The sequence below is a fragment of the Dasypus novemcinctus genome, chromosome 18, assembly GCF_030445035.2.
Source record: "Dasypus novemcinctus isolate mDasNov1 chromosome 18, mDasNov1.1.hap2, whole genome shotgun sequence".
Classification (NCBI taxonomy): domain Eukaryota; kingdom Metazoa; phylum Chordata; class Mammalia; order Cingulata; family Dasypodidae; genus Dasypus; species Dasypus novemcinctus.
In genome coordinates, this window is record NC_080690.1 from 50,462,715 (window position 1) to 50,473,957 (window position 11,243).

Sequence of the window (11,243 nt, forward strand, 5' to 3'; positions counted from 1 at the left end):
GTGGCGCAGCCTGGAAAACTGACTCTGGGAGAGGCCTCCCTGAGGTTCAGGAGAGGTCAGCAAAGCCCTGTCCCCTGCTCATCGAGGGGCGGGAATTTTAGGGGCATCCCTGGGGAGTCAGGAAACACTGGCCTGACATGGAGCCAGGACCCCCGACACCTCCCAGCAGATCGGGGGGGGGGGGAGGGGGGGAACACGGGCTCCTCGCAAACTCAAGGGGAGGGAAAGGGAGTCTGGAAAAGTCTGCTGCTCAGAGGCAACTGCCACAAAAACCCAAGACGACGAGCACTAAAGAGCCAGTCAGGCAGATGGAAAGGCGCCTTCTTCTTCGCCTGAAGATGCAAAAAGCAATCCGAGTCCCTGGGCGGCGTCGGGGCAACTGCGGAAATCACGCAGCCAGATGAAGCTCATAAATTTCCCCTATGAACAATTGTTTTCATTTCCCTCCCATGCCACTAGATATTATAAGTGGAAAGCAAAACACAAGTAAATATGTTCATTCCACTCTTGTGATCAGTGATAAACGAGAGGCTGAGGAGGCTGACAAAGGTCAGCGGGCCGCGCGCGGCGGGTCTTCGAGCGGACACTGCCACCCTCCGGCCGCGTGCGGGACTGCACCTACCGGCCAGCGCCGCCCGAGCTGCTGGCCCTCCCGGAGATGCCGGTGCTGGCGACTATCTGACTTCCCATAAATGTTCATTTTGTTCCGGTGAGGACGTCCATATGTGCAAGTTGCAGAAAAATTAGAAATTACAAAAGACCTCAAATTTAAAATAACCATTATCCATCATACCTTTCCCACCGATAATCGTTCTTAATAACTTTTTAGTTCGTTTTCAAGGTTTACCATTTCATTCTATGATGCAAATCAGAGCTGTACATAGATAACCTAAAAGTGTTTGTACAATGTTAAATCTTGACTTTCCTTGTAGCATTTCAACTAAAGTGTTTTCTATAATTATCTCATGAATATCTTTTTAAGGGTCATATAATATTTCAAATTGTGACTGTACCAAGTAATGTAGTCATCCCCCAATTATTGTTCATTAAAAGTGTTTCCCACTTTGTAACTTTGCAAGTGATGTTATAATTAAAATCTTAATGCATCAACCTTTGATCATGTTTTTAAGATAGATTACTAAAGGTGGAATTAGTAGATGAAAGAGATTTAACATTTTTAAGGCTCTTAATAGCATTAATAATTATTTTCTAAATGTGTAATAGCTATATGAAGATTATTACCAAAAATGACGGGTGAACATAAAAGAGCATTCAAATGAATAATGAGAGGTGATACACTGGCTCTTGGCAGGCAGACTCTGTAGTGTCAACACACTGATCTTCCCCCACTTAATCTTTCAACTTAATGCAAGTCCTATCAAAATTCCATCAAACCTCTTTTGATATTTTGTCAAATTGATTACAAATTTCATTTGAAAGGATAAATAGGTTAAAAAAAATTCCCAAGAAACATTTTGTATTATATAACGGAAAAAAAGAGAGGAAAAAGAAAAGGTAATCATGGAAAGGGGATTGCTCAACTAGATATTAAAAATATTACAGAAAGCATCCCAAAATAGAGAGGGCGGAAGCAGACCCAAAGATACATACATTTATATTTTACATAAAGGCATTTCACGTCCAAGGGGAAAGAATCGATAAAGATTTAGGTATAAGCAGCCACCCATTTAGAAAACAAATAAAATTAGTGCCCTGCCTCATACCACTTATTAAAACAAATTCTACAGCAGGAGTTCATAACCTTTTTTGTTTCACAGACCACTTTGCCAGTCAGGTGAGAACCATGGACCCCTTACTAGGTGTACACTATACTGTGTATTATTTAATAAATATATCACACCCACACCAACACGTCCTCACAAGAATAATGTTTTTATGAATTTAAATTCAAACTCATTGACCCCTTGTTAAGAAACCCTGTTCTATAGAAATTAAAGATTTAAATTTTTCAGTGAAACCATAAAAGTATATAATAGAGAAGCCCTTGCTAAGTCCAGCTGCAAAAGTAGAAACTAGAAAGAAAAAAGATAGCTAGACTGGAATTGTACAAATTAAAAATATCCACATGTGAAAACTACAATTTTGTGATTAAAAGGCAAACTAAAAACCAGGAAAGTGTTTTGCAATGCATATAATTGGGAGAAAGTTAATGTCTCTAATTCTTACAACATTCTTATAAATCAATAACAAAGACAAATATTTCAATAGGGAAAAATGTATCAAGGACATGAATAGCACGTCACAAAAGAATAAATTCAAAGGGAAAGTAAACAGATAAAAGATGCTCAGCCTTACTCATATTCAAAGAAATGCAAATTCAAGCAAAAATAAGAGGTCATCTTTGCCCCTATATTGGTAAAGATAAAATAATTAAAAGTACAGTGTTGTCCACGAGCAGAGAAATGAAGCCTTCCAACACTGCTGGTAAGGGGAAATCTGGTAACCTTTGTGAAGGGTGATTTGGCAATATTATGAAAATCCTTAAAAATGCATGACCCAAAGATGTTACTCCCAAAGGAATCAGTCATGGATGCATAAAAAAATTTAGCCTCAAGGTTGTGCATTGCTATTGGAAAAAAAACAAATGTCCAAAAATAGAAAACTAGAAGATGCATAGATTAGACAGAGTCCTGGAAGGTAATGTTGAAGAAATTTACTTAATAACATTGAAGGATTTCATAACATCCTGTTAAGTAATAAAAACCAAGTTACAATATAAGCATGTTTTCTGCACACACACAAAAAGGCACCACAGAGGTATACATGTATACATCACAGTAGTAATAGTGGTGAGATTACCAGTAATTTTTAATATTCTTTTTGCAGGTATTTTCCAACTGTCTGCATTTAACAATTTCTTATCAATTGTTAATGAGAAAAAAAGAGTTTTAGTGGTTTTCTAGAAACAGTGCATCAATGTACGTGCCCACTGGCAGCACATAAAAGTTCCTTCATTCACTCATTTAATCATCAGCTACTCTCAGAACAACTACTCAGAGCAAGGCACATTCTGGAAGCCAGGCTAGATGCATGAACAAGACAGAACCGTGCCCCTGTAGAGTCACCCTTCCAGGGTTAGGGAGACAAACAAAGAACCAACAGATAAACCAGTGCTGTGAGCATGTTCTCATCTGGGCTGTGAAGGAAAGCAGGGTGGGAGACAGCGAAAGGGAATCATGGAGGATTTGAATAAAGTGGAGAGTGAGTCACATGAAAACCTCGGACAAGCATTTTTGGTAGAGGGAACAGCAAGTGTGAAGTCCCTGAGGCAGGAATGAGGTTGACTAGTGGAAGGGACAGCAAGAACAGCAGGAGTGGAGAAACAAAAGAAGAGATGGCAGGAGGTGGATCACAGACATCAGGGGAGGGCGTGGGAGGAAGGTCCTTGAGAACTTCCATTCTAGTAAGGAGTTTGAATCTTCTTGGTGCAATGGGAGCCACTGGAGGATTTTGTGCAGGAGAATGAGGTGGTCTGGTTTCATTTCCCCAGGATACTGCCAGCTCTGCATGGAGAAGGGACCACAGCGAGTAACGGCAGAAACAGGCCGGCCTGGAGGGGCTTGGATCGGATCACAGGAATGCCAGCCAGCGGTGGTGGCCGCCGACACCTGTGTCTGACCCTTGCTAACATGGTAAGCAGCCACAAGGGCTCTCAGGACTGGCACCTGATGTGCTTCTGCTCTGAGTCCTGGTCAATGAGGAGGCCCAGGCAGCTCATCCCTCCTTAGATCTGGACGTTCCGGAAAAGACACACCCAGGCTAAGCGCATGAGTGTAGGAGCCGTGGCCCGCACTGCTCCCCAGCCCAGAAACAGTCCTTCAAATTGGCCTGGAGCTGATGACTGAGTCATTGCCATCTACACTGGCAAGGGCCTTCACGTCCACCGCCACAAGTGCCAGCATGGAAGTCACACTTCCCCAGAAACATGCATCTGAGTCGTCATGCATCCAGTGCCCACTTACAAACAGCATATGTGATCTCCCATTTTCTCCAGTCTTAGGAGATTACTAACGGCTTTCCAGGGATTATTTCCTCCTTGGTTGCAATGTACATCCTCTGTATTTATATGAAAAATAAATGTTTTCCTAAGTCCTTTTTAAATCATTATCGACACTTGTGTGATAAAGTAATCAAAATTTTGTTTGAAATTATGCTGTTATAGTATACACATCTTAAAAACCAGCCATTACAGAAAGCTTTTGCTTCTCCTGGTGCCATATTCCAGCTTCTCCATGCACCCTGTTGTTGGTTTCCTAGGAGGGCTGTGTCTGCCCGGAGCCCATCACCCTCAGGGGGGAAGCTGTTCCTCTGTAGCCAGGAAGCCTCCTCGGGGTGGTGGGATCTGGTGGCTGAGGACATGGTCTCCTGTGAGTCCTGAGCCTTCCAGGAGCTCAGACAGGAGAGTCCACCACATCTGTGCAAATACGTCAGGGAGGAATCTGTGACTTCCATCCATGTCCAAAGCTGGACCTGGCTGCTCTCCGTGTCCCTGGAGACAACCTGTGCTCGGGGTGGGCGGCTGGGTTCTTTTATGCAAGGCAATTCAAGATTCAGCCCGTGTCTTAATACCCAGGGGCACCACCGGGTTGGAGAGACCCAAAGGCCCTAGAGAAGGAGGTGCCCATTTGGATATAGGTGTCTGGGACCCCCAGTCATACTCCTCTCTGCCACTTAACTCTAAAGCCATCTGTCCCAAGCAAGGAACATGGTAAGAAAAGAGCATCCCCAAAGAGGACCCTGGATAGAGTGCTGCCACAAAAGCTGACCCAGGACCTGCCATGTTGGCATGGAAGGTGTCTTAGGAAGTGACATCAGAGCTGCCACAGACGTCTTTGCATCATTAGTCTGACAGGCCCCAGGCCCAGGAACCACATCGCCACACCAAGGCAGCCAAGGCTTCAAGTTGGAAGGCCCTTTCTTTTCTGCTGACTCAGCCAAAGACCTTGGCCCAAGGGAGCAGAAAGCGCGCGCACGCGCGCGGGTGCTCACGCATCTCGCACATCTGTGATCGTCTCCCCTCTAGACTTGAGTTCCCATTGCCCTAACCCCGGCACTCCACACGACACCTGGCACACCACAGACACTTTGCAAACATTTGCTAAATATAGGAAGGAACAGGGGAGAGCGGAAGGGATGTGTAGACACAATCCAATGACTTGTGTCTCTATCAGTTTTGCATCCAGAAGGCAACACAGCATTTCTGGGTTGAATTCAAGTCTAGTCACTGGTTTCAAACCGAGCATCAACTGTGGGGAAGAAGGACATGCGCTGTCTGGGTAGCTTTCCCCTCCATAACAAATCACCTTCCAAGAGACACTTCCCAGGTTCCATGAAGGACACAGTAGAGGCAGAGCAGCTTGCAGAGTCGGGCTGCAGAGAGAGCCCGGGACTTGAGTTTCAGCCTTTGCTACCCTCTGGGCAGGCAGGTAAACCTGGGCAAAGCTGGCTCCCCATTTCCCCATCTGTAAGATGGAACTAACAACCCAGACTTGTCCCAAGGCTCTGATGCAGTAATGAGCATAAAGCTCTCTTTTAGCCAGACGCTGGAGGGCATTTTATGCCATGTTTAAGAGACGGCCTGAATGCTCCTGGCTAGAGTAGGCTGGGGGCAGGGACTGCAGACGCCTGATGTCCTTGCACTGCTGATACTGGAGTCTTAGCCTTGGGCTCCCACCCTACCCCAAGAGGACCCCAAGCTGCCTGGAGGGAGAAACCTGAGTATTCAGATGTAGGGGTGGCTCTGCAGAGCAAAAGGGCAGGTGCTGGTCCATGGCACAGCTCATGGGGAAGGGGGTGAGTGAGGGGAGGGGCACAGCTAGGGGTTCATACATGGAGATGGTGAGTGAGTGATGGGCAGTGAGTCTGTCCCCAGTTCCAAAGGCCTCTCCCAATGGTCTGTTCTGGTTGTCCAGATTCCTTGTGGGAACTCCCCTGGGTCCAGGTGCAGACTCTGCCCCACGAGAGAGCAGACCTCTCCACCACCGCCGGGCAAGGAAATGGATTCTCAAAAGAGGGCTACTCAATTCCTTTGGTCACAAAACAGTTAATAAGGACTGAGGGGAGACCTAAATCAATAAATAGATAAGCACAGGTGATCTTCTCATCCTCGTCCCCCCACATTAGACTCCTAAGCAGGCTCAGCCATGCTCACTTGACGACTGAGGAGCAGACCAGAAGCAAATGGGTCACATGCACAGAGGCCCTCTTCTCCTGCCGGGCTGCCAGCACCAGGAATTGTCTGGGCCACACTTTTCCACCCCTGGGAAAGGCCCCCAAGCTGATGTGAAGAAGGAACGCAGGGATGAGTCCTGCACCAACATCTCAAATCCACTCTGGAGTTTCTGTAGAGGCCTGCAATGTCAGAGCATGGCCTCTTGCCATCTCCTGTGGCCTGCTGTGCGGCCTGCCGGGGGGCTGACCCGCCCCCACTGAGGTGTCCCCTCAGTGACCTTCACCACACTCGGGCCCACCAAAGAGAGACAACACATTTCAAACCAGGACACAGTCCGTCAAGCTATTCACATAAGGGAAATGGGGCAGGTGGAGGTGGCAGGTGTTTCCTGAGAGCCTGCCCTACTCGGTTTGGGCTAAGGAGATCACACAAAAGAGAAAGAGGGAGCCTTAGCCTGGGGGGAAGGGTGCACAGTAAGTCTGGAGAAAGAGCCACGCTTGGGGAAGCCAGGAGGTCCCCCTGGCGGTGGTGAGTGTGCACTGGCCTGGCCTGGTGAGGCTTCTGCAGAGCCTGTGCTGCTGAGTGGACAACAGAGAGCCCCATGGGCTGGCAGCCAGGGACACATCCCGGGGAGAGGCCTTCAGTTCTGGCCTGAAGAAGTCCTTTCCCAAGCAACATTGAAGGGTGGCGTTAGGAAAACATGTTCAATTAGCACTTCGGGTCCCTCAGCTGGGACCCTTGTCTCTTGACCCAGAGGAATTGGCTTTATCCTCTCCAAGTTTCTCCTTGGAGAAAAACAGGAATCTCAGAACTGGGCCTCATTCCGCCCAGGAGATGCCGTGGGGAACATGGTCCACCCCTGGCCCAAGGTCCTTCCCGCAGGGCCCAGCCTGCTGTCTGGAACATTCTGTTCTCACCTCCGAAAGCCAGGCCAGATGCACAGTAGGAGGGACAGAGGGCTGCCTGCAGAAGAGAGGTGAAAGAGCATTTTGCTACAGGTAAGGGGGTCTGAAAGTCAACTCCCCTACAAGGCTGGGGGCTCTCCCAGCCCCCTAGTCTGCACTGCTCATATTGAGCACACCAAGTACTCACTGCACCCACAACAATGCCCATGACATCCCTTCTTTCTGGAATGTTCTCCCCACCCTGGCACCCCTACCTCTAGTTACCTGGTAGTCATGGTTCTGGTCACAGATCAACTCTCCCTTCCTCAGGGGAATCTTCTCTGCTCACTCCACTCCATTGCACAGGACCAAGATGAAAGGGAGGAAAATGCAGCACAAACCTCAGGTGCAAAATTTAACGGGGTTCCTTCATAGCTAAGTCTCTTCTCAGCTGAAGCAGAGTGGGCATCCTCCCAAATCCCTCAAGACTGAGGAATGAACAAAAGTAAGGAGGAAGTGTAACCATGGACCAAACCAGATTTACTGTTATTGTAGTTACTATCTTGTGTTAATGGAGTAACTTGTAACATGAATATAAAAAATAAAATAAATTCAATCATTCAAACATCCACACCAATGTTCATAGAGGCAATGTTCACAACTGCCAAAAGATGGAGGCGACCCAAGTGTGCATCAACTGATAAGTGGGTAAACAAAACAAATGTGGTATATACATACAATGCGATATTACTTGGCCGTACAAAGGAATGCAGTTCCGATACATCCTACAACATCAAGATATTATGCTAAGTGAAAAAAGCCAGACAACAAAAGGACAAATATTATATAACCCCACTTAGATTAAATAACTAGAATATGCAAATTCATAGAGTCAGAAACTAGAATACAGGATACCAGGGACCAGGGGAGAGGTAGGGAATGGGGAGTGAATGCTTAGTTGGCACAGAGTTTCTGTTTAGCGTGATGGAAAAATTTTGGAGACGGATGGTGGTGATGGCAGCACAATACTGTGAATGTAATTAATGGCACTGAATTGTTTATTTGAAAGTGGCTAAAATGAGAAAGGGTAGGTTGCATATGTAACCAGAATAAAAATTTGTAAAAATCTTAGGACTATACAACACAGTGAACCCTAATGTCAACAATGGATGACAGTTAATAATATAATTATAATAAATTGTTTTCATCAACTGTAACAAAGGTACTACACTAATATAAAGCGTTAATAATAGGGAAAACTGTGTGAGGGGATATATGAGAACTCTGTACTTTCTACATGATTTATCTGTAACACGACAAACTCTCTTTTAAAGAAATTTTAATGGGGCACCAAATACTCAATAATCAAGAGAAATGCAATGTATTTTTAAAATAAAAATTAATTTTAAAAACCCATGATGAGTGAAATCTCAAAGCTTTAAATACAGGCAGGATCTGACCTTGCCCGGCATGAGCCTCGCTTTCCTCACCCTAATCCTGACCTGCTGTTTCACACACGGGCACTTTTCTATTGCTGCCTAGCACTCACCATCGTTACTAAATGTTCATTAGGGTCGTGACAGGATTAGTCCGCCTCCACAGGACAAGGGCAGCGTGCTCCGTGAGCCCTCGAGTCCCTGGCACCTCGCTGGGAGCTTGGCACAGGACAGAGGTGTCCAGGGAAGACTGGAAGGGAGCACGGAGTGGAAAGAGCCCTGCAAACCGGCTGCCAGCTGTTTTCCTCTGCTCGGAGCCTTCCGATCCTAGCCCCGGGAGGCTCCCCCACTGGACCGAACCCCTGCCACCCTTCTCGCCCCCGCCCTCCCGCAGGTAGGCGCCAGACCTGGGCTCTGAGGAGCCCGCAGCCGCTGTCCCTGCAAAGACCCATGAAATGCAGAGCCGACATGCTGCAGTGGAGACGTGCAAACGATCAGGCAGAGCCGGGGGAAACGTGTGACCGCCTTCCTGCGGTTCTTTTCTCCAGCTTTCTCTCCAGGACCACAGCCAAACGGCGTGGGAGGGTGTGTCCTGCTGTTTCAGGCACTTCGGGTACCTGGGCTTCCTCCCCTCGGGAGCCAGGCTGGCTCCAGTCCAAGGCAGCCGCTTCCCGTCCACTTCTTCACCGGGAACATTTCTATTTTGAGGAAGTTTAATTTGAGGCCGGTCGGAATCACAGTGGATGGATTTGCCTGAAACATGCTAAAATGCGGGCAACTGCTAAATAAAAATCCCCAAATAGCCATGCTCTATTTTTGCATTTTATAAGTTCTTTGAAAGGAAAGAGAAAGAAAGATTGAGAACAGAATTTCTCCCTTTTCTTACCTGACCTCCCAATGGCAAGAGAAACAGGGAAGGAGGGTGAGAGCCAGAGGGAATTCCTGGCGGCAGGCTGGTCCTGCTGTCCCTCCAGTGCTCCTCCTGAGGGAGGGGGGATGCTGCCCCAGCCCTCCACGTGTGCCTGCCCTTCTCCCTCTGGCTTGGAGGGGCAGCTCTGACCCTCGCGGGTCAGAAAAGAGGAGAAGTACCCCAGGTTCTCACCCTGGGCTTGCCCAGCCCCTGGTGGGGGCCACGGCAGCCCCCAACCCTGGAAAGATGCTCAGCTGGGGTGACACCCAGGCACAGGGAGCCCAGCCCCGCAGGCTCTTGGAGACCCAGGCCGAGCTGGAGACCAACTCGGGCTCATTGTTGAGGGAAGACAGATTGGGAGGCAGTTGCAGCATACTATTGTGATTCTTTGTTAAAAACACGCAAACCCTGCCAAGGGGTCAGTCTCTACTTTAGAAGGGACATTAGGTGCCGTTTACTTCCTGGAAGCCCCATAAATCCCCACGTCTCCTTGATATACAATTCAAAAAAGGCCTCCAAATTGCCATCGCTGTCATGGTAAGCATTGGAAAGTTCTGCTTGACCTTTTATTAACATTTTTCTAAACCAATATGTGTGGTTTTTTGCTACAAGCACCCTGAGGAATTATGAAAAATACTTTTTTCTGTAGTTTATCCCATATGCACTTAATAGGCTCACAAATATAATACCATTATAAAAAAGAAAAACTGCCAACTCTGCTAAAAAAATTGTCATAACACTAAATTATTATATAAATATAAAAGGAGTGTGTCTGTAAAATATTCACTCAATGAACATCCCAAGGTGATGGTTTTGCTATGTTGTTTTTATTCCTGAGAGATCCATAACGCATTTGGATATGCCACATGTCACCACATGAATCAGGCCGTTAATGCATGTGCTTTTTAGAAGCAGGGATGTCTTCCCAATAGAATGTGCTATAAAAAAATGTAGAGATCCGGCTGCTTTGTCTGATAGGCATAATTTAATGTCTTGCTTATAATACTGCATCTTAAGGAAAAATACACACTGTCCTATGTAGTTATTTACAATATATTGCTAAGTCTATGCAAATATGTTTCCCCGAGCCCGGGATTATATAACAAAGGTCAACAATGTTTGAAATATTTTGAAGCATATTCCCAATATGCTTAGTGTATGGTGCTAACATCCAATATATGCACATATATCTTAATATATTTCCAGATATTTCTGTTCATTGTTCTCTCCATAGCTTCCCGCAGAATGCTGTTAGAAGAATGTTTCCTTCTGAAGAAACCCAAACATTGCCTATCCATCTTGGAAAAATTTATTAAGGTGGCTAATTATGCGGTCCTTAATATTGCATTAGTATGGAAGTTGCTCAATGCCACTGCAGAAGAGAAAAGATAGGAGCCAGTTCAATAATACTGAAACCAGACTTTCAACATATGCAAAAATGAGTGCATACTGATGTGACTTTATTTTTCTGTCACAGATTTCCAAATCAGGCAATTATGCTTGGGCATCACACGTGCACACACACACATGCATGTTTACAATTTGTGACTTGGTGTACACAGAGATGACAAGCCACACATTCTACTTCTCACTTCCAAATATTGCAAATTCCATCTTTATTTTTCTGGGGAAAATCTGAGATCACATGTAAATTTCATTGCAAACACTGTCTTGAATGAAAAGGGATTGGCAAGTTGCATCCAGCTGGGGGAAAGGGTCATAAAATCCAGATGTCCAGCATCCATTCCATGCCTTCGGATAACATAAAAGATTTATTTGTATCAAAGTTATGGGAGAACTGGTCCTCAATTCTGTCCTCT